This window comes from Pimephales promelas, chromosome 11 (genome assembly GCF_988280905.1).
Source record: "Pimephales promelas chromosome 11, fPimPro1.hap1.1, whole genome shotgun sequence".
Lineage (NCBI taxonomy): Eukaryota > Metazoa > Chordata > Actinopteri > Cypriniformes > Leuciscidae > Pimephales > Pimephales promelas.
Window position 1 is genome coordinate 16597033 of NC_142779.1, and position 25553 is coordinate 16622585.

Consider the following 25553-nt stretch of genomic DNA (forward strand, 5'->3'; position numbering starts at 1 on the left):
TCAAATGCACCTTTTACCCCAGTACACCTTTAACTATATTGATATATATCGATATTATAACTATATTATAACTATATATATCGCCTCGTACAAATTAGTCGTGAGAGCATGTTGGATATGTCATTTTTAAATTATGGACATGAACATATAGGCTAAACATGAGTTCTATGGGAAGGCAAGATTACCTGTAAATAATCCTAAATGTCAGCCTGTCCATCACACAAATCTTTTTTGTAATTGGCACTATGAACTGTTCTAGAGTTAGAGCCAATGATTCTTCAAAAATGTGCGATTGATGTTTTTTTTTTTTTTTTAAACTGAAAAAACATACAACAGAATTTTTATTTTTGTGAATGGATTTAATTTTTGTGAAAGGATGTGAATTATCATTTTTGTGTGAAATGTGCCTTTAAAGGGCAAGGATGTGTTATTTTATGTGTACAACATTTAGCGACTTGTGTTTTATACGTGCTGCTGCTGTTTCAAGCAGCAGTCTGTTGTATCTGCATCACTACCCTTGCATTGTGTCAGCTGATAGATACTAATATGTAAAATGTGTTGCCTTTAACCCCCTCAGGACCTGGCAAATTATTTGCTTCAGAGGCCAAGCAGGGTTGGTAGAATTCTAATCATGTGTGCTGAATCCCAAGCTCGGCTCAGGCTGCGATTCTTCCCAATCACAAAGGAAAAAAAGCATGAGGCATGAAGAAAACAACCCAAATATCCCCCAAAGACCCTGTCACGTCTCTCATTCAAAGTAGATACATGCTAGTATTGCTACATAGGAGCTCCAATGCTTCTGGTCAACAGATCATTTCACTGTCGATCTTTCTCTCTCTCTCTCTGTTTTGAAATGAATGTCTGAGTGGACACAGACATTTCCCCAATCCAAGCCTCTCCTGGTGCAGTGTTGAAAAGAGATGTGTGTTTGTGTGTGCATCTCACCCACTTGATTGTGCCGTAGAACAGTGTGAATGAGAACGCAGCATGCAGCGGACCGGCAGCATCTGCACTGTAAAGGACTCCCCTTGCTCACTCCACTCACACGTCCCTCTGTTGTTTTCATGCGGAGAGAGAGAGTTACTGAGGAGCCGTGGCTTCAGCAGGCCAGCAGATGTTCAGTTCACTAAAGGAGGCCGGGATGGACTGAGAAACAGACTCTGGTGGTCCAACCAGAATGACAATTCCCTGATTCCCTGGATGAGGGCCCACAATTTGTTGAACAGATTGCCGAGCGGTGGCGTGATTGGATGCTGTGCGGACTGATTTTGTAACGGACTAATCTAAGAGCAAGTTTTGTGTTCTCCGTCATGAACGGAAAGCCTGTTGATTGGCTGACAGGAGGACAAAACTCAAACCAGAGCTTTAGCTCAATTGCATCAGTCTGTTTTCTTATCTGATCTGAGGCTGTTATCACACAGGCTGCCACCTCTGGTCGTCTGTCACTTACCTGCGTCCGATTATCTTCAGGCTAATCAGAGGTCGAGGATTAACCGAAAATGATTCAATCAGCAGTCAGGAATTAAGCCATCTTCATTCAAACAGATCTGGACTGTGTCGAGCTCTGTTTTGTTTACAAATACTCCATCATAACCGTTTTTATTCAACAAGATCACGATCATTGTCAACTTTGGCTCATGAATGATTTTGTCCAGTGCCCACTTATAAATCAGTTCACACAAAAAAAAATATTCTGGCATAAATTGCTCAACATGTAACATTGGGTGCAGATGATTAAGATGAGGATTCAAAAGGTTACAAAACAAAGATATTTATTATAAAACAAACCCAAATAGTCCACAGATGGAGAATAGTTAACGTGACTGCATGTAAGGCATGCAACATGACATCATGACTTTTGCGTAAACATACACGCCACTTTCGAGTCAAGTCTACGTATTTTGAGCTATCCGCGTGCATCCGCGTGTATGTCTACGCCATTAACGTCCGAGTGATTCCGCGTGTCTGTACACGCCGTTAAATGTCCGCTCGAAACGAAGCAAAATGTTGATCTACATCTTGGGAGCGATATTTTTTTCCTAGGATGGTAAGGGAACAATCATAAATGCCATTAACCCCAGTGACGGTTAGGTTTAGGGACGGGGTTGGGGTTGAGGTAAGTCATATATTTATATATACACAGTAATGTAACGCTAAGTCAATGGCGTTCATAAACACGCTGAAAAGCGATTATGCATCTTGATAGCACGCCAAAAATGGAAATACGAATTGGCGTGTCATACACACGCTACTTCATGAGATCAGTCTGAAGACATGACAGTACCAAGTGAGCACACAGAGCGTTAGAGAGAAACTCAATATACAGATTGTGGCAGAACGGCCCCTTTCTGGAAGGCGCAGTCTAACGCCATGATGGATGGCTCAAATGGAAAAATGGTGGATGTTCAGGAGGTGGACGAGTAACTGGTGAAGTGCTAAAAATCCATAGGGTGGTTGATTGGAGGAACCAGGGCGAGAAGATGGCGGAAAAAGCCATGGAGCAGCTGATGGGAGGAACTCTGGAGTTGTTGACAGTGGGAGGAGCCATGGAGAACATGATGGTGGAAGGGCCCATGGAGGAGTGGGTGGCCGACCAGATCCCAGCAAGATGGATCAGGTTTGCATGGCAGGGCTGATGGTGGATCTGAGGAGTCGGAGGTGGAGACTAGGGAATGGCTGGCTTCATGCGAGTATGTAGAGAGTTAGACTGTGATAGACTATAATGAAGCAGGTTTGGTGATGGACTGAGCTGGTGGCGATGGAGAACACTATGTGAAGGACAAGTCTGGATAGGAGCAGCGGAAATGATGACAAAAGAAGTAATGAACATTCATTTGTGCTGGTGGGGACCAGTGACAGAGAAGGTCCCTGGGTGGGCAGGGTGGGAAGCACTAACTTCTCCCAGTCTATCAGCTATTCCCTAGAGTCCAGATCCATAAAAAAACCCTACTGTCAGATGTTATGGCAAGCTCACACACCTGGTCAGCCAGGACCTTAGGCTTTGCTTTTGGGACGGACTTGGCAACTGGCCCTGGCTCTGTTGAGGGCTTTGGCTCAGGCTCTATGTTCATGGTGGGTATGGCTGGGTCTCTCGGCCTGCAGTGTCTGCTTAGCAGCTCAGGAAGATGCAATAATCTGTTAATAATGGCTTTTATGGAGGAGTCTGCATAAAAAAAATCACATAATGTATGGTTTAAACTATATAAATTCTGTCATTGTTCAATCTGTTATTGTTCAATTTAAATGATTCAGATTCAAATAATGACAAAATTTCCATATCCGAGAGAGTATTGTTCCTTTTAAGTTTTCCTTCAAGCTTTCTTTAATGCATTTTAATTAAATATGCATATTGTTTCAAAGAAGCTTTACAGAAATTGCATTTCAGAATTGTACATGGAAAAATACAGTTAGTTAATATTAATTTAGGGCATAACATATCACCGGCGTTTAGTCGTCTCTTCAAAGGCGTCGAGTCGTCTCTTCGCAGGCGTTTAGTCATTTCATCGCAGGTGTTGGGGCATCTGAAGTCTCAGTGAGAGAATGAAAGTGCCTCACCTCAAACAAAAACCAAGTGTTTTATTTTTGACGAGTTTCTGTATTTGTATGCCAACTGATTTTTAATCAAATATAGATGAAATAATTCCATTAATGTGTGAACAAAATCTAATTCATTACATTTGGAGATAAAAGGGCTTCAGAATTGGCTTTCAGATCCAATTAAATGTTTCACTTTTCGTGCCATGTTTAATTCATAGGTGTGGGGGTTGCTTCTTTGTTGCATGGTAAACTATAATTTTCTAAATTCAAGTCATATGTCAAGGTGCATGTTCATGCAAATTCAGTAATGGACCTTTCATTTAGTAATTTGAGAACAGTAATATGTGTTAGCAAATACTATTTATTTATCAGTAATGGATGCCATTATTTTTGCTCGGCAACAAATCACTGGCTCATAAATGATTTTTTTGTCAAGTGATGCATTTCTGCTCTTACCAACAACTTAGGAAACTAACAAGAGGGGGCGCCAGTAAAATAAATGGGTAGCTACTTTTCATTTGAACATCAAAAAACACTATTGTCATTTGTTAAGAGTTACTGAATAAGCTTGAATCATATCTACGATTCAGTAATATTTGACTCTCATTAAAAGGTCTGTAATTTCAACTGATTTAAGACATACATTATATTTGTAGTTTTCTCTGTCTATATTATGAATGTACAAAAAAGACTCAAATGGCACTGATGTGTGTTACTGTACATGGTTGACTTTTCAGGTCTAGGTCCGTGCGTTCCTGGATCCATTTCAACATGGCTGTATTACGAAGAGTAGTTCTGACCGGCAGGTGTTATTACCGCACTTCATTTGCAAGGTAAGTGACTATGGGCTATGACAGTGGTGGAATTAGTAATGCGCTCCCGCTGTCATTTTTATCAACAGGGCCTGCTGGGAGGACGTGATAAAATGGATATTCCACCATCTGCATTAATACCCTCTGCCCCACTTTCAATTCCATTTACTTACCTGAGCACAGAACGAGGAATTTTACTATCGATTGCCGAGAGCTTGTGGCAGATTCTTGCACTAATGTGTTGATTTTAATGCTGGAAAACCTCACATCCACTGGATTAGATTTGAAAAAAAAATTCTCTCTTTTTTATTGCAATTTTTTTTTCTTTTAGTTATTAGGAACAAGGGATACTTAGTGCAGAGATGCGGTACCATCACTTGAATGTGGAATTAAATGTGAAGGAATCTTACAATACACATCATCAGTGATTCCATTGTCTCATATTATAGGATTGACCAAGGCTAGTTGTCACACCTTCGTGAATATTTCTTAGGGTAGGTTTATTTTTTAAAGTAAGTTAAACATTAATTTGGGACATACTCTTAAGACAACAACAAAAAAAAAGGAATAATGTGTGAGTATATGGGGTAAGTTGTCACAATTGATCCTTCAATTAAATGGTTTGTCAGTATTTTAAAAAATAGTTTATTCAGCAAGGATGCAAGTTGAAAGGTGACAATAAAGACATTAAACATTTAAAATAAAAACTGTACTTTAGAACTTTCTGTTCATCAACGAATCCTGAAAAAATGTTTGAAAAACTTTTACATTGATATTTCTTGAGCAGAAAATCAGCATATAAGGATTTCTGAAGGATCATTTGACATTGAAGAATTGCTGCTGAATGACTAAATTACAAATCACATACAATTCAAAAGTTATTTAAAATTGTTGTTTCACAATATTATGTTTTTATACACTTTTTTTAATCAAAGAAATGCAGCTTTGGAGAGCATAATAGAACGCATTAAATCTTACCCACCCTAAACGTTTGAACAGTCGTGTATTTTACAAATTCCGATAATTTATAACAATTTAAACATGATAACTGGACCTTTATGAAAAACACCCATGTTATTGTTAAACATTTTTTGCAATTGAATTAACAACCTCCCCATGTGACAACTAGGTCTGGTCTCCCCCATGTGTTTGGTGATTGTCATCACAACAGAGTGATGCTACTGGTTCAGCATTAGAGGCCAGTGATGCTTAGTAACTGACACAGCTGCAGCTTACAAGCTGGGTGGGGGAAGCAAATCAATGTCCATTGACCCAACGGTTCTCTTTCTGCTAAAGTGACTGACCAGAGAACAACATAAGCTGTTCTGCACTGCCCTTGTGTTTAATATAACTACGCTTCATTCGTTTAAAACAAAACTCACAGCAGGGACTCGCCATTTATGAATCAAAATAGGGAATTAAAAGGGTTTATTTTTAACCAAATAACGTGCACTCAAATGTACACTCATGAAACATGTTTGTAATATGATTAATTCTTAACAAGTGGAGGTCAGTGATGTGCATTGTGCATCAGTGAGGTTCACATCAGTAAATGAGTAAAATGGTGAAAAGCAATATTTAAATATGCATGTGATATGGAGATAGATCGATGGTGGGTCAAACTATTAACTACTTACTATTCAATTATTAATGACAAAATGTTAAAAAAACATCGCCGCCTATGTTTACCTGCACAATTCTGGGACGAGAGCATCAGCTGTGGACAGAGCTTTGGAGGAAACGCTTTAGGGATTTGAACTGGAGGCCTTGGTCTCATAAGTCCCTGTCATAAGCATTGCAATATTCAACATTTATGAGGTTCTGATTTATGAGCTGGCAACCACATAGGTCACTCTTGTTTCTTGAAAAGCATCGTGACGTCTTCACGTTGTGAGTCTAGAGGCCTCACATTATCTACTTCATTTTGAACCCACGTAGATATTTATAGTTCACTCAAAAACGAAACATGACATTCTAAACACATAAGAATTTCTGTTTTCTATGGAATGTTACAGGTGATTTTTTTGAAGAATATCCTGGCATTTTATATAATGAAAGAACATGAAAATAGCTGTCAACCTTCAAAATAACAACAAAAAAAAAGAAAGATAAATGAAAATAAAAGTGTTTTCCAAGTCTTCTGAACTACCACCTTTTGAAATAGCTTTGTGTGAGGAAAAGGTCACTACTGAAAATCTTGACATTAATAATATCTCTCCGTTCATCAACAGTTGCGATGATGTCTGATTACAGTAGTTTACGAATTAGAGTGATCCAGTTTAAATTCAACTCAGTGATTTGGGGATTTGAAATAACTGTTTTCCATTTTAGATTTTAAAATATAATTTATAACAAACCTGAATTTTCAGCAGTCATCCCTCTAGTCTTCAGTGTCACATTATCCTTCAGAAATCATTATAATAATCATTATCTAACTGCATGTGTTTATTAAAAACTAAACAACAACCAGGAGCACATAAATCCACATGAAATAACACCTGACAAACAATAAAGCCCCAGCCCTTTTCAGCGCTGAGCTCGTTGTCTTGACTTCCGGTCTGTATTTTCATAGCGATCTTGCATAGGTATAAATGAACTGCTCGTAAAAAAATTCCCGGTCTACATTTTTTAAGACATCTGCTTTACAATGCTTATGATATACATTACAATGCTCATCATGATAACTTTTGTTAACTCTACATTAGGTAAATCCACTTCACCAGCTAATTACTCCTCGACAGCGATGCCATAAAAATATACAGAGCGACCGCAAAAACAGAAGTTCAAAGACAATATTAATATGATGGCGCCCACGTTTCTCTGGTGCATGGTCTATATATACACAAGACAAGTGCTAAGTAACAAAGGTAATACACATCAGGGAACTGATCAACATGAAAAACTGCAAAAGGACTACAAAGATGACAGACAGAACAGGAAACAGGAATTATAATAGGTATAATAAAAGTTCAGGGACACCCAAGGGGGTAATCCATTGACCGTAAGTTGAAGCCTCGCGGGAGCTGCCATCTTGTAGCAGAACTTCACTTGGGTTAGCATTTCCATTGACTCCCATTCATTTTGGTGTCACTTTGACAACAAATAACTTTACATCTGAGGCGTTTGAAGACCCCATTTGTCCTTTATTTATTTCTAAAGAAACACGACAATGTATAAAATGCTCCATTACCTTGTAGGTCTTATGTTATGGCCCCGTAGAAGCAGTTTTTTGTAAAAGTAGGCTAACGATTGCGTCATACCCACGCGACTCTCTGTCGCACAGTAGAGAGATTACCTTATGGACAGGAGGAGAAGCTTGCGCGCAATCGGGGAAACGTGGAGGCAAAATGACAAAATAATTAATCAGAATACCTAGCAAAGGTTTCTCTTGCTCCTAGCTTATGGACAGCTCCTACTCTCACACTCCGCCTCTGCAAGTTTCGGAAGGGAATGATTCAGATTTCTCATGCCACAGCCAGAAGACATACAGGTTTGCCACGTCACATCTACGTCAAGCTCTGTTTGAGTCGGTTTGAGTCTGCGCGTCAGTGCTAAAAAATCGCCAAAAACGGGCTTCACTTGTCAGTGGAGTTCCAATGAGATGGCTCTGTCCACTTCTTATACTGTCTATGAAAAACATAGAGAACATAATGCAATAATATGCTAATGTGATGCTCAAGAAACATTTCTTATTATTATCAATATTGGAAAATTGATGTGCTGTTTAATATTTTTTTGAAACCGGGTTTTTTCTGGGTACTTTGATGAACGTTCAAAGAAACAGCATTCATTTTAAATACAAATATTTAGTAACATAAATATCCTAAATGTCACTTTTGATCAATTTATTCCATCCTTGTTTAATACAATTATTCCTTTCTTTCAATAAACAGAAATAAAATAAATAAAAATGTACTGACCCCAAACTTTTGATAGGTAAATTGTATCACACAAATCTTCTGGACCACTTTTATTGGGCTTTATTTTGGGGCCTGTTCCTCATTCACTTTCACCATATGCAAATGACTAACCAGCATATTCTTCCCTTTCTCAAAATATCCACAAAACAAAAAAGTAATACAGTTTTAAACAAAAAAGAGTAAGTAAATGAGAAAAGAATGTCCCTGTCCCTTTAATTGGCCACTGCAGTAGGGTGGCTAATTGCTATACAAAAAACACCTAAGAGAAAACTTCAACTTGAGTTTCGAAAGAAGTCCAACGGAACTGAATTGTGACAAAAGTGCACCTTACATTCTTAATGGATCTGAAATGTATGCATGATTTAGTGCCTGCAGGCATTACTATTTCAGGCACAACAACTGACGCTTAGGCTCCCTGTGGAGAGCCTGTTCATCCTGCATGAGATTCTTCAGAAAAAAAAAAAATCCTGAGCCTTTGCAGAAATCAGATCAACCAAAACCAGCGTTGAACAATTAGTGGTATTATCATGCCACCGGTATGACAGTCGCCAGAGAGAACTCTAGGTGTCACTCCTGACATGGAATGGGGGCTGAGGCCGTTCAGTAGGAGCTGTCATTCCGAGTCAGTGAGCTCTGTCTTGCTGAAGTGGGCCCCAGTCAGATGTTCACTATGCATGCTGCATTGTCTGCTTGCCTGTTCGATAGGGCTGGCAGCAAAAGGTGACATCTGGTGACTAATGTGCTCCCATGTTCCCTCTCTTCTCTGGGCGGCAGATGCTCTGCACAGGCAGATAGGAAGAGGGGGGCGGGGGAGTGGGGTGAGCTTGAGATGGACAGGCAGTGTAACGTGTGTGTGTAATAAATGCAGTCTTTTGTAGTGCTTTTTTTGCAGCTGATCTGTTGGTGGCTGGTGAAGAAAGAGGATATAAACAATTAGCACGTTGAACACTGGTAGATCTCAAACTGGTTCAGATATTTTAGGTGACAAAGTTATTTATAGCCGAAGCCAAAACACTAATAATAAAACAGACTTTTAAAAAACGTGATTTGATGAAAATGTCTTGCTTTGACATATCTGCCAAAACAATCTGACTATAAAAAGTTTTTTTTTTTAACATTGTTAATTAATATTCAGTATTTTTGTCCTTTCCCCCCATCTAAATATATAAATATCCTTAAAACAAGATCCATGAGAAGCAAAATTGCTTAAGATATTTGTTTGTTTTCAGAGTAGATCTTAATGATCTTGATATAAAGAAAATAAAGTTCAAGATATAATTAAAATTCTCTTATTGCTTAATGTTATCTTAAAATTGCTTATTTTAAAGATCTTAAGTCTAGATTTTTTTTAATTGCATAGTATTCATTTATTTATTTATGCTGGTTGTTTGTTTCCAGTTCTTATATTTTATGGCTCTAATTAAAGTGTTCTAAAAATAAATAAAAATAAAAAAAAAATTCTGCAAAAAGCAGCTCAACTTAAAGGTATAGCGGAGGATCTTTCCGAATTTTAGAGAAGACCTCTCCAATTTTTTAAAAAAATGCACATGCACAAACACAACACTCTTGCTCCCGAGAGCTAGGGAACGTCTATACGCCTTGCACAATTATGTTGCAAATTCTAAACTAACTAAAAAACATTCATAAAAAAGACAACATGTCAAATGCCCTTCTGTGTTTTATTTACTTATTATACTGATCGATTGAGTGACGAGGACTCAAGACGTGATATGTGCAACCCTGTATCACACGAAATACGTTCTGAGGAAACTATTTTGCAAATCGCAATTACGTTACATAGCAACATATAAGCAGTGCTATTACGTTGGTCCTTAACCTAATATCTCTCATTGTTAATACGTTATTTTTATACATAGTTGCATATGGAGAAGTAGCTTGTTGCATTTGTGTAATAATAAACACACAAGATTTTAGAATATTTCAGCGTGATACATTACCATTTTGGACAAAAGGCTACTTTAGACAAATTGAGATGTTTACCGTGTCTATGCGGTGCATGACTCGTGCCAGGGCTAGCATTGTAGCTTGCATTAACTTTTACTAGTGATTTTAAATGGATTTCTCCAAATAGCGTGACAAACTTTACCTGTCTGGTAGAATCTTCCCGACTGCGGCATCCGTGAGAAGCCCAACCTGTGCTTTTAGCGCACGCCAGCGTGTGATATTCACCCAAAATCTCTCTGGTCTTGTTTCTATATTCTGCGGCCTTTCTCTTCTTATTATACACTTAGTAAACATTTTTTCTCTTTCGACCCTCAGCCATTTTCAAAGGAATGGCTGAAACCGTAACTCCGACATAATACACATGAAAGTGAAAACTACATAGGGATGAGCACGTAGCCTACGACGGCCTTACGTAAACATATCACCAGAATGATTGACACTTAGGTGGACCAATAGTATAGACTACCCACCCGGAAAAAGAAAATCCTCCGCTATACCTTTAAAACAATAATTAGAAATATTATGTCAAATAGTGTCACAGTGATGAAACATAATGCGCAGTGGATAGAAAAATGTTTCACTTATGACTCTTAGATGTTTTACTAGATACTTATATTTTATGTAGAAAATGTATTATATTTGTTCTTATCTATTTAGATATATTTATTCAGATTTAAGACTAGATTTTTGTATTTATTTTATATATTTCATCTAGTTCATTCTATGATCATTCTATTCCTTTGGGTTTAATGGTGTCTGGAGAGTTTGATTCAGCAGATCTTAAAGATAACACTTTCAGGGAGCTTCTTCGGACCGCTTCCCACACTACCACAAATTCCCATGCCATGTCACCCAGACAGCTGTGCTTAACCTCCCTCTGGCCTTTTTGTACAGCTGCAAGTGGGCTCTTTTACCCCTGTCTCACCCATGAGTGGGCCTGCGAACACAAGTACATGTGACAGAGGAGTGGACAGCTCCCATTCCAGTTCCTAACAGCCCTCGTTGTTTCTTAGCCACACAGAGACTTGCAGCAGAAGTTCACACAATGCCGTGCTGTGTCAGACCGCCGGTGCAAGGCTGTGCGGTTTAGACAGCCTCCAGCGCAAAGCAAAGATGAAATGCCTCCGTCGTGACATTACATTTTCTTGGAAAACCATTGTTTTGTAAGATACGCTTCTATCGTGGATTGTGCAAAATTAGCATGTGTTCCACTCCGTATACAACATTGATAGTCTCTCTTGTTTTGTGCACCGGGGGTGATTGAACTGCCTTTATGCTGATATGGCGATTTACACATTCCACAGGAAGAAGTTATTAAAACCCTTTTCGTTTTAAGCTATATTGCCCTGTCTTTCCTGAGAAAATACCTGTCCTCTTTGAGATGAAAAATCTGCAGAGAGAAAATGAATTGGCAGGTTGCTTCCCCCGGGGTCTCCTCTATCAGCTAGTGCAGTGGGTGACAAAATGCAGCGCATGTGTTCCCAATACAAACCTTATTCCATCTGTGGCCCTATCAGCCAGGAAATGACATATTTATCAGAGCAGTGTGGCCTCGCAGGCAGCAGAAAGCATAGAGGCTGCTGACTGTGAAATCTCCCAGAATTAACTGGGGCTGTCCTTTTCTCCCTCCACATTACTGTTCCCCGAGGGCCATGGCGGTTCAAAGTATCCTTCATCAAAATTGCTTTCCTATTTGTTGGGCGGCATACAATTGATAACATTTGTTTTCGACCAAATAAATGCTCTAAAACGATAACGATAAATGCTTTTGCGAATTCACAGGATCAACTGTCATCTTTTGCAGTCTGAATTATTTAATCAAACAGATGTAAGTAAGAAATGGAAAAGACATGCAAAGTGTTAGAGGAATTGGCAAGATGGAAGATCTACCGGAGACTGAATATACCATTACTGTCTTCAGTGCCAGGGACAAAGCTGCACGCTATCAGTGCTCGAGCGTTTCAGAACACCCTGAGGAAATGGCTTCTAATATTGTCTCAGTTTTCATGTTTTTTCAGGAGGGCCTAAAATAGAAAACATGTATTTTTGGAGCATGAGGTTGTTATACTACTGCTTAGTGATTCCATTTGAAATTATTGCGTAACATTGTGTGACACGATGACGCTTGATGCAATTGTTTTTAGTTAATGGACTAAAAAAACAACAACAACAAGACAAGAGGCTTTATTTTATTTTATTTTATTTGTTTTGTTTTATTTTATTCTGTAAATTTTCTATTTACTTTTATTTTTTAACTTACAGATCAGTTGTGCATTATTTCTCCAGCATTGAATAATTTATATACACGGGTGTCCTGTTTACAAACATTACAGGGTGCGTGCGCAGGTTTAGAAAGCCAGATTGAGCTGGTCCGCTACCGTAACTTTCGCTACTGAAGCTTTCCTTATTGTTTGTTTAACTGCTGACTCAAAACGTGATTTTAGTTGGATCTGTTTGTCTTTCTTTAATTTTGCAGTGTTACTGTGATATATGTGTGAATTATCATGTCAGGCTAGTAATGTAATAGCCAATGTTAGCAGTGCAGCATTCACTGGACAGCTAAATTTGCTTTTATATAAGTTACGTTACGCTTGTTTACGTTGGCATTTTGACTTACAGACACCACCGCTACTAACCTACTACACGAAAAACGTCTTTTTTCTGCGTTCGCAGTTGCTGAATAATCCATGTATAGCTCCTCAGTTAAAGCATATCTGCAATAATATCTGAAATAATTCACAATTGTTGTAATTTTACAGTTCAATATGGACAAAACCACCAATAACAAATAATTAGGCTATACTTGGTTGTTTTTAACATCCACACACAGTGTAAGCAGCAGGATGAGGTGTAGGTGTGTAAACAGATGTGGTGTCAGTATGGGGCCCAGTGTCAGTGATGTGTGCATGTGGCTTTCCTGTGTGAACAACAACAAACAGACCAGATCTTACACAGAGTCACACATGCTACAATGTCAATCCAAGTTCATTCCAGTATGGGCGACTATGTCAGTCTATCCTTGGTTTATTTCGGTCTGTGATGTTGCAGGAAAAAAAATAATGCAACTACACACACAGCCTATTCTGAATACACTCAGAAGAATACACACGTATTCTGAGTAGCATGATATTGCATTATTTTATTCCTCTCTTAAAAATAAAAGAACCATTTTTGACTCCCCCAAAAAAACTTACAGTGAACAGAAATAACCATTTTTTTTCCCTTAGTGTGAAGTATATTTGAATAATCTGAGTAACTTTCCACTATAAATTTGTGCAAAGGAACCATATGCCAATAAATAACAAGAGTATTGTTTAGTTTTTAAGGGCAAAACTCTTTAACAGGCTGTGTGATACCTTTGAAAATATGTGTATTACAAAAAAGTCGCCATTTCTAGGGTGACTGGGTGCTTGTGGTCTGTACAGTATTTTTTAATCAGTCAGGAGTGCACGATGTACAGAATAACCATTGAACATGACCAATTTCCTTTGTCTAACAGAGGGAATCTGGTTAAATACATGTTGAAGGGGTCATATAATGCCTTAAAATTTAAAGTTAATATGAATCTTTGGGGTCTAAATGAAAACTTTGTAATATACTATTATTAAAAATTCTCATTATATTGTTAAAAAAACACTAATTTTATCTGGTCAAAACAGCTGTTTTTAGCAAACCGTTTCAGTGCATATGGCTTTAAATTATAATGAGCTTTGCTCAACCCCGCCCACCTGTTCTATGGGGCGTTTTGACGCACATGGAGTGTTGCCTTGACAACAGTTGAGGGTATATAGAGTGCCGAAGTGATGACGAAGGACAACTTGGAAGCTAGCGGCGCATGGGTTCCCTCGATCGAAAAACTATGTATTTTCCCCATAGACTTTTGGAAAATCACAAAAAATAAGATTTGTGTTCAACAAAGAGTTGTGACCCTTACACGTTTTGCTTATCAAGATAATATTTACAAGTTAATCTGAAATTTATATTTCGAAGCCTATATAACATTTTTTTAAAACACAAGCAGACAAGTAGATTATAACTGTGTTTTATTTCATAGATCAAAACATGAAAATATTTAGAGGATTTGTTTCTTATTTCAGGCGATTTAGCAAAAACCCATTCAAAAATCCCATAGACTTTAGAGCGAGGGAACTAGGAGTGCTAAAATGCAAACTCACTTCCGAGTTTTGGCCTACAGATTGACATCGTAACTTCGGCACTCTATTTAAGTCTCTGAGGACACATCTGTGCAACCATTTCAATTTCAACCGGAGTTGGACCCGGAAGATGACGGCTGGAAAGATGTTCGACATTTAAGGCTCGAACAGGGGTGCGTTTCCCGAAAGCATCGTTAGCCAACTATGGTCGTTACCAATAGAGTTCAATGGAAATTGCAACCAACTTGCGACCATAGTTGGCTAACGATGCTTTCGGGAAATGCACCCCAGGACGTTTCTGAATGGTCGGTTAACACAATGTCGCTTTGATCTATCTTTGTATGTACTGTCAGGGTAGAGTAGTGAGATATGAACGCTATGTGTTTACTGATGTATAGGTTAGTCGTTGACAGATTGATGTTACAGTTAATGGTCATGAACAAACTTTTTCACGATTTGCAAAGATTAATATAAAGGTTAATAAAACTTTACACTCACTTCTTCTGGTGGGGCAGCAGGAACATGAATAGTTGGTGGTACCGATTATTTTGTTCAGGAGCAGCTTCTTAGCAAAACTTGCTTTATACTGACCCTCGTTTATAAAGCAGTCTGTTGAGAAATGATTCGCGCATACATGAAAGCAGTGACATTGCTCGTAGGGAATTTTCCCTTAGAAACAAAAACTCATCCACTGTGTCTTCAGCGGTTCAAATTTAGGAAATTACACCCAAGAACAGAGCCGGCCCCTAGACCTTTGGGGGCCCTATAAGCAAAATTTGGTTGGAGGCATCTCTGACCTTTTTAAGTAAGGCCTGAAGAAAAGCAATAACTACCTTATAACTATACCATACTATATAACTATATTATATATCTACTATCCCTGCTGAAAAATCCAGCTAAAACCAGCCAAGGCTGGTTGGCTGGTTTTGGCTGGTCTCCCAGCCTGGTTAGTTGGTTTATCAGGCTGGTTTTAGAGGGGTTTTGAACACTTTTTCAGCTGGTCATGCTGGTCTTAGCTGGTCAAGTTGGTAGCCAGGCTGGGATACCAGCTTAACCAGCTAAGTCAGGCTGGGAGACCAGCTTGACCAGCTAAGCCAGGCTGGGTGACCAACTAAAACCAGCTACTTCCAGCTTAAACCAGCTAAGACCAGCCAACCAGCCTAGGCTGGTTTAGCTGGATTTTTCAGCAGGGATGTTTGATGTCTAACAGGAAAATGATGATACCACTGAGCTGATGAGCTGAATGGTGGAATACCAAACACACACACACTGATGAACTTGCTGAATAAGAAGACTGATACAATGATTTTCACTGACCAAAGATACATTTTTTTATTGACACCAGAGTTTAAGAGTCACAAACTACCGCATATATACTGTATAAATATATATATAGCGCAACTTCCTGGCTGATTTGCCATAATACAGAACTAAATAAATAACAACTCTGGGCTTATCATGATGCTTGATAAAGAGCGCTGTAGGTCCAATTCTTTCTATTTATTTATTTTATAGTTGTGTGATTTCCCCTGGATGGATTTTTATCATTATGATGGTTGTGTACAGGCACTGCCAACGCACATTTCAGTACAATCAACTTGAAAAAGTGCATGTACCATTATATGACCCCTTTAACGCAAATGAGATCATGTAAAAAATCTGTATTTGTGTGTAGCTGGCACTGAATAAATCAAATCTTTTCTCCTCTGTGCTATTAATCGACCAGTTTCCTTTAAGAATAAATGGCTAAAATAGGCATTTTAGGTGTTTTTCTCTAATCAATCTTTTATATGTGTCCCACAGGACTGTAAACATGACCACCCCCTTTAGTCACCGTATTACAGCTGTAAAGTGCAGGTAGCAAGAAAACGCTTGCGATCACTTTTAGCTGCATGGGTAAAATCTTCTCCTGTGTAATTGCAATGTTCCACTTCAAAGACTCTGACAGGAAGGCTGGTGTAGGAGTGAGATATCCTTAAAATAGCAATTAAAGAAGCTGAGGAATAATATGACCTCTGCTTCCTTGGGTCACAACACTGAAGAGACTGAGTATATTGAGATTCTCAGCCATACCTTTCAGCCACTGTTCAGAGCTTTTATATCAACATCGCTGCTTCCCCGATTAACATTCTCTCGCTTAAAGGATTATTGTGTCACAGCACGTATCTATTTAGGCTCTTCATCATAAGTATGAATGCTAATGCGACTGTGAGTTCATTTAATATGTCCAGTATTCTGTTTCAAGTTGCACAAATGTCACTTTATTTAAACTGATGTGGCAAGGACATGATAATTAAATGCAAACTTTTCTGGCAAGGTTGTTTATATCACTTCTACAGTATGTGTAGCAGTGTGTCCCCGCTAGAAATCTTACGTTCCCAGAACCTTCTCACAACATCCCAGCTGGTGTCGAGGACGTTACTTAGTAACGTTTCCAGAACATTCTAAACGATCATGATGTGGAGTTTTTTAAAGGGTTGGGGGACAGTATTTGGCGGACCTTCAGGAAATATTCTGGACGTTCTGGGAATTTTTTACGGGACCATTAGCCTACTATAGGATTGTCCCTAACCCATAACGTTTGCAGGACCTTTAGGGGACCAACCTAGAATGTTGTGTTTTGGTCCTATTTGGGTCCTTCCATCACGTTTATTGAATGCTTCCAGAACCTTTAGTAACCTTTAGGGGACCAAACTAGAATTTTGACCAAAAGAGATTATAAATGAATATTAAATGTGGTCATTCATAGGAATGGTGGGTGGGGGGGGGGGGTAGAATTATTGTTTTTTTTATGAGAACTATGCATTTTGCAAAAATCAATTGTACAGTGTGATATTTTTCCTGCAGTTGTGTACTTATAATAGGGACTTTAAGCAACAGCTGCTGATAGAACGGCGACGGCAGCCAGAAGTAAACGGTGAACTGCCATAGCTAAAGAGCGCAAAAATCACTAAGCAACAGTAAAGATGACGGCATAGGGGATAATTTAATCATCAGACAAAATACAAAAAGAACGTGATTTTAAAAAGTAAGGGAAGGGTTGGTTTTGGCACTTAATGATATACATAAACGATTACAATGCCACCGACAGCCGTGGACCACTGCGTAGTGCGTAACGTTTAGCTGCACGCCTGTTGTTGTTTCGTTCAATCATTATGGACCATGCCAAGCAGACTTTGGGACAAAAAATTAGAACTAAAATGAGGATCAATATCGGCGTGGCGTTTTCGAGATGCCGAGAGCTCCACGTCTGCGACTAACTTGGAGCAACACCGCTTTTGCATGTACTTTATTAGACAGGTGAGCAAATGTACATAAAACAAAATGATTTATCTGTGTTTTCATGCAACTGTCAATAATATCACTTATAAGCAATGCGAGATACATAGGCCTATATGACGTGACAGATCAATCATTATGCATATTGATTCACCTCAAAAACGATCAAGTGATCGTTATGCTGATGAAAATTCACAGTTATATTGCTCTTTGTACTTTGGTAATGCTTTTTATCACCTTTTTTTGCAGTGCAATTAAATACAATCGGAAATGTGTTGTTGAACAATATTTAGCCATTACTTGCATAATGTTCGTTCAAAATTTACTTTGAGTACGATTGGTTTGAACACGTAAAACAGCATGGCATTAACCATAGACACGTAAAACTGTGCAGCATTAACCCAACAAATAGCTGTAACAGGATGATATTGCGTAACATTTCGTGTTCCTTGCGTGTTCCTTGTTCCTTTCGTGTTAGTTCATTATGGTGACATAAAATATTGCGATCAGACCTATTTTTACAGTCTATGGATCAGACGTACAGGTAATACAAAAACGGGTAATACAAAAAATATAAATGACCTCATCCATGATCATGATTCATTAATTCCATAACATCTCTGAATGATGAAAACGACATCACCCTTCATTCAACTCTCCCTCATAGGATTATTGTTGGTAACTGCGCCCACTTTTGGTGAAAAATTCCTACATATTGTACCTTTAAAGTCATATCGGGAACCTAGAACTGTAGCACTTTCATAACCAAAGAGGACATTTAGAAACTTTACCTAATCTTCTGTAAATGTTCAGGATTTTTGTTAGAGAACTTTTAGGGAACGTTGTGCAAGGTCCCAACAACGTCCGCTCCCGATGGGTGCAGTTGTCGTTGTCATGAATATTAACCTAGACAAGGGTGGACAGGAAGTAGTTAAACTCACTCAGTCCTTGCCACATTTGTCACATAGCATGCATGATGCTCTCTGGGTTTTTGGCCTGATTTCCATTTCAGAATGATTTTTTGCCTGTGCTGCCTAACGGTCAGATCTGGAGTGTGATTTATGTAAATCGGCTGGCAGGGGCTCATGGGTCAGTAGCGATCTGTTGTGAAACCACTGCTGGGCAACTGCACTTGTAAATTGATGAATCTACATCTCTTTTTGTGTGCGTGTCTTTGGATCCAGCTTAAGTATTACAGTAGGCTAAGTGTGTGTGTGTGTGTGTGTGTCCCAAAATGTCCTAACAAAGATGGCAACATCCGAAATGCTTGTCCTTGTGGGGACATTTTTGGTCACCATGAGGATAACAGCTTTTTAAATCATACTAAGTGATGTTTGGAAAGTTTTTTTTTTTGTGATGGGTATAGGTTTAGGGGTAGGGTTAGTGTACGGGGATAGAACACAGTTGGTTTAGTAAAAAAAAAAAATCATTATGACTAAAAACAAATCATTGATCTTTATTAAAGTCGAACTTTAGAACTGGATCTGTCTGATTCAAGAATGACTCATTCAAACCAATTTTGTGTTCATTCAACACAGTTCATTCAAAAGATTTTACTCAAAAGAATGATTCATCCAAAATTCAGACCTGGCTGTTTGACAATGATCAGCATTGAGGACCAAAACTATCCATTATATAAAAAGTCTATGATAATGGTTAAATGTGAATCACAATTGTCTTACGCAGCTGTAAAAAAGCCAAACTAATTTATACCTGCTTTGACCCATCTCACCCTCTTTTATCAAAGTATACAATTGTAAATGCTTTTACACAAGATCAGCACTAAGCAATCTGTGTAAACACACCATAAGTCAAATCTGAAATCATTTTGGACATGTATTATGTATTATGTTATTCGGTATCCTGTTATAAAACAACCAAAATTATCATTTTTATTACTTCTACTGGCACAAGGCAACGAGTTAATTATTATATTCATTACCTCAATATGATTGTTTCGCCACCGTTGAGGAATAGACCGTTCCTTGAGACGTTCAGCCCCACCGATACACCGGGGATGTAGCTCTGTGCTTATGTCAGTGTCTTCAAAGAAGTCACACACTATCTGAATGCATGTGGGTTTTGCCTTTGAGTCCAAATGTGTTTGCATTTGGGTCTGAATTAGAGAAGTGCATTGTAGTGTTGATCAGAGTGCTGCTGTCATAAGCTTCAAGCCATTCTTATCTCCTTTTTGCAGCATGGCTTACAGTGCCTTCATTTGGATCACCAGCAAAACAAAACTGGGCAAAACAGAAGCAGGAATTAGTCAGTTTTCTTTTTATCCCCCTGTGTTCAAAAATGCTAACATTTGACACAGCAAATAATTCCGAGAGGTTCAAGAGAAGCTTGCCAGTCGCTAGCTTTCTCGCCGGTGTGCATCTTTGAGCATTATTAGATTGGAGTAACGCATTACAAAAGTAATACATTACAGTAACATATTACTTTTTGCTGTAACGCAGTAGTGTAAGGCATTACTAATCAATTTTCAGTAATATTTTACTCGTTACATGTTCAGTGAGGCTTGTATTACAGTTGTATTACAGTGTATTGTCTGCTTTTACTTCTTAAAGGCAACAGACTATGTGAAAGTTTTAAAGCAGTTTTTTAGTGCCAGTTCAGAGCGGTCGCGTCTGTAACATTGTTTTTTCCTCATAAATGCGAACACGAAAACTAAAATAAAATGAATATTTTAAGTTCTATGGTTACTGCAGAGCCAGCCCTTCCTCGTCCGATTTGCGCAGTGTAATTACAAAAAAATATATTTTGCCTCCTATTTTTTTGTCACGCATGAATGTGTGTCTTTTCCTTAATATTAAAAATAAAACATAGACTGATATTTGTCTAATGTCTGCAGTCCTTTAAGGAAGTAGCCTATATACGTTTCAATACATGTATTTTCATTTCAAGTTTTGACTGCAAATGTCATGTCCATAATGCTGGACTTCCCCAATTTTAAATAATTTATCCTCAACTAGTTTTGTGGTGTAGGTCTAGGTATTTTATAATGTTAACTTCAAATAATACTAATAGCCTAATTTAAAGATAAGGCAGCATTGGATCTGGACGCAAGGAGAATAACGCTGGAGTTGGAAGAGGTGTGTCGCGATTCTGTAGGTTCGTGGATCTGAGTCGTGTGGCGAATCGCGATTTCGGTTTCATATTGCATATCGTTACAGCCCAAAAGTTAAGTTCTACTTAGTTATTTTGGTGAAAGTAACTCAAAAGTAATACATGAGTAATGTAACGCAGTACAATTCTGAGACAGTAATATTGTAAGGTAATGAATTACTTTTAAATAACAGTAACAAGTAATACCTAATGTATTACAGTTTGGAAGTAACTTGCACAACACTGTTAATGATATCCAGACGATGAATTCGAGGGGGAGATCGCTGCCAGTACAATAAAAGAAAACCCATGCAGATGTTTCTTTAAACAGAGGCAAAATGTCACAAAATAATTTGAGATTTGTAGTTTCTCCGCGACTGCAGTGTGGTGCGGCGCTCACCTTGTTTTCGGAGAATGCGATCTGAAATGACTCTTGCGAGGGTGAGCGCTTCGGCACTAGTGCAGATGGTCTCAGGGCCATGTGTGCGCCAATGGGAAATTTAATTGTGCTGCATTTAAAAGTATCTGTTTTAATAGCAGGGTTCTGGAGTTTCCCGCTGGCTCGTTTTAATTAGTTTGAATACATTAGGCTCCTGTTGGAGCTCTACCTGCCAAGATTGATCACTGGACTGGGAGTACACAAGGGCCATTTGCATTCACATCTGTTGGCCCTGTAGATTGAAGCAGTTACACACCCTGCGATTCAGTGCTTCTCTTTATCAGCAGCAGGTAAAAATGGAAACCTATCACCTGATGGATTACTTTTAATGGTGTGAAAGTGTCTGAAAGCAGGAAAATCACACACAGAGTGGTTTTCAGGAAACGTGTGCAAAGGGCAAATCCATGGATCGCACTGCACATTTTTTCTATGTCTTTCTCTTTTATTTCCCACTATCCGATGAGATTTATTGGTGTGATGATGTACCTTTTGTTCTAAATTAATCTTCAACAACCGTTCAGTGATTTTGTGCTTACAGCAATGACTAAAAGATTCAGTTTCATTTAAGGCTGGTTTATTTCTTTCAGCACACGCATATGCTGTTGATCATGGAGGTTACCTAATACAGATGTTCCCTAAAACAGCCTTTTCCCCTTTCACAATCATAACTTGGGCGTGGAATACAATTCGATATAAGCAGAACAGTTTTGCCTCAGCACGGCACTTCCTCCGGTTTCTTGTCTCCACCAGTCAAAAAAAGTGCACTCCCAGCTCCTCAGGACCCTGACTATGGCTGCATCAGTCAGCAAACCCAAGCTGACTAAGGTCTAATTTGTGTTATGAAAGAGAAAGTGAGAAAATCTCAATTTAATAAGTCTTGCATCATGAGCCCGCAGGCTCACGTTGGCACAGACTTCATAGCCATCAGGACTGAAATGGTGTGTTTTTCCCTGCTGCTTCAATATTATGATGCTGTGTGTGCCTGTAATGGAACCACAGGCTACTTTCAAGGAAGGGTTTCTATGCAGTAGAAAATGTTTACAGTGATTACACCAGGGATCAGGCAGTATCGACTTCTCGAGCAGAAGTAGAAGTTGCTAGTGTTTAAAAGTTATTAAAGGTGCTGTAAGTTATGTTCGATGCTCTGGAACCAAACTTAGCCAATGAAGCGGACAAGTACTAACCCTATTTGATTATCTAATGGCACCATGATCTCATAAGCCCATGCTGGCAATTGATTTGTGTAGGCAAACAAAAAATGAAAACAAATATTTCATCATGCTTCCCTTTCATAATTTGCATGTGCTGTAATTTAGGCTTACTTAGTGCACGTCTCTTCATTACTGTCCTTTATTGCACAGAATGCTTGATTCTGATTGGTCAATCGTGACATTCTGCTCAAATAATTTGAAAAATGCTAAAGTGTTTGATTGACGGATTTCCCACACAGCAGTTTAGTTTCCTTCCTTATAGCTTTCTGCATGGTATTTCATATCTCCCATAAACTCTGGTCTCTTTCTTCTCATCAACATTTAAAGTCCCACTGTGGTGAAAATCAAGCTTTTAATGTTGTTTATATGTCTATGTGGTGTTTTTAATGTGCTTTAAGACTAACCATGTACAAACGCATAAGTCAACACCATTGCTGAGTATTTTCACCTTAAAGGGACACTCCACCCATTTGCATTGAGATTTACATTGTTAGAAATCCAGTCACACTATTGAATGGTCGTGCAACACTCTCTCATTGTCCCCAGAGACGAGAGAAATCCGCTATTTACATTTTTCACTTCCTCCTACAATGGAGGACAAAACAAATCGTCATTTTACGTCATTGTAGGAGGAATGGGGGATTTCTGTAAAGACTACAAGCACTAGTTTACACCCTTTCAAACCCGCCCATAGGGGGTTGGACCTAATGCGCTAACAGACCTATCACAGATCAGTGCCAGTGTGTTTAATTTCACCTGCAGATACTTTTTGAAAATATGGATGAAGGTACTGAATACACAGACGGATGCGTTATGGATAGAGTTGGGTACCGAAACGCGGTGCCAATAGGGAACCGGTTTCGACGTAAACGGTAATAACCAGGCCGAGTAAGAGTGAAAATTTGTCATGAAGTCTCCCGCTCTCTACCTCTCCCTCGTGCGCGCACTAATACGGTTTGGAGCACTATCTGTCTCGCATGCACGCTTTTGCTCACTTGCTCTAGATTCCGGGAGATTTTAACTAATTTGCGGTCATCAGGGAGCCATTATCAACATGCGCGAGACTCCCAGAACGTCTGATAGCCAGGGGATTAATGAAGATGCTGAAGACAATACGCTCCAAGGTTTGGCTGCATTTCACGTGTAAAAATACGCGTCAGAGTGAGAGTAATTTTGCAGATTGTCTGAAGCATATTATATATCAGTCATATTATATTAGCGCGCATTATCTGATTTCATTGTGCAAAATGATTTCCAGGTGGTAGCGTAGGGGGGAGCTCAACTCTAGTCTACATTGATGGGCGGAGTAGTGGGAGTGGCCTGTGGAGCTGAGCATTGCAATGCACTATGGGGATTGATGTCTACAATCCACAAGCACTAAAAAGTCATTTTCTGCCTTTTATCGGACAAGAAGGACTCAAATTAGAAATTTATGATACTATTCTACTACATACTGTATATGACCTAACCTGGCCCTAGCCAGATGAATGTTGTTCCGCTTAGCTCCGCCTAGCATCTGGAACCTCTTCCATTGAGAGTGATTTCTCCAACCAACTTTATGGCTTAGCCAATCAGGAGGGCGGGAGTTTCATAGATGTGACGTAGTGGAGAAGCGACCGTGAGACTGTTTTGATTCAGACAACAACGGCGGCTCGCATCGAGGAAGCAAGCGCATTGATGCTGCTATTTCATCCGTGTTGTCCAATCTACCTAATATTGTTTCATTTAATATTTCCTAATATTTCAGTTGCGTCGCTCTTATCAGCGTCACGGGTTGGCTTCGGTGTGAGTGGTTGAAATAGCACGTCGATAAAGATGACAGACAAGTGGCTTATCCAATCATATGCAAGGATTTTTGATAAGGCCCAGCCTTCTGAAACGCCATTTCAATGGATCGGTTCCAGATGGATGAGTGGAGCTAGGCGGAGCGAAATTCATCTGGCTAGGGCCAGGTTATATATGACCCACTTTCAATACATATTCACGCCTCCACCGGTGGAATTACCCTTTAAAACTGAAATGAAACCAAAGACAGTCTCAAAAACGCGGTTTGAAATCGCTGGTGTTTCTGACGTCACAAACTTGTAACCAATCACGTCAATGAATGGAGCTCTGAGCTGTGTTCAGCCCAGACAAAAAGTTGCAAAACTTTTTTTTAAAAAGGAATTGGTTGTGAATTGAGGATGCAAGAGTTGCAACTAATAGCAACTGAGAAGGCCAATCTTTGTGTTCTTTTTGAACAATTTTCGGAGCCTTATAAAATCGGTTTACGTGTTTAATACTGCAAAATACGCTCAATGTTACAGTCATTGCCCTTGCCATCCAGAATAAAATAGAACATCCCAATCGAGTAAAAAACGAGTAAAAAATCGAGTAAAATTTGTGGAAACTGTGGTTCCTAATTATTGTGATCCAGCATTTGCCTCGCATTTCAGAATGAAAAGACAAACATGTCTTCTAATATCTTCAGTTGTTGCGTATACCGAGCTGCAGCGGACACATTTGTAAATGACTTTACTTGGACCCTTTGTGTGAGCTCTTTAATACCACATGGTTTCTATACATGTTGCTGCTGATTGGGCTGACATTGTTGACACACCCACCAAACGTATCTCAAACCCCGTTGCACCTCGAGCTTGAACGTGCCTGTCCAGGGAGTAGAGGCGGGACCAATTTACATTTTCATAGAACTGTGTAAAGCGTACTAAATGAGGCAAAGGTGTATAGTTACATTCAATCTATTGTAAGGCATAAATTGTTTTTCAATGGAAACTGCTTAATTATGTAATTTTGGTGATCAAAGATAAGTTTTAAGGGATACAATTATAGACCACTTTAGGCAAGTATTGAATTTTTAATATATTAATATTTTACATTTATTACATTAATTATAATATTATTTATTATTATACTAAATTAGTTAACAGAATTTGCTAAACTGGTGGAATTCAGCACCTCATCTGAGTGTTGTCAAAGTTAACAAACGCAACAATCACGTTCTTGCATGCCAAGCCGACAACAGCTTATCAAGCTGAATGGCACTAACTTGAATGAACCCTTTTAACAACCACTTTCCTGTGCAGGTGTGCATCCAAAATGACTGACAGAAAGAAAATTCATCAAAGTCT

At 38.8% G+C, this 25553-nt stretch overlaps 1 protein-coding gene across 2 annotated transcripts in view; it reads left to right on the plus strand.

The window, feature by feature from the left end:
* The window catches only part of zmiz1a (zinc finger, MIZ-type containing 1a), a 194416-nt gene that overhangs the window by 7734 nt on the left and 161129 nt on the right, over positions 1 to 25553 (plus strand). For both annotated transcript variants that reach the window (XM_089117099.1, XM_089117098.1), the window contains one exon: positions 4275 to 4370. The gene's annotated coding sequence lies outside the window, so the exon portion shown is untranslated. The remainder of the gene's footprint in view (positions 1 to 4274; positions 4371 to 25553) is intronic.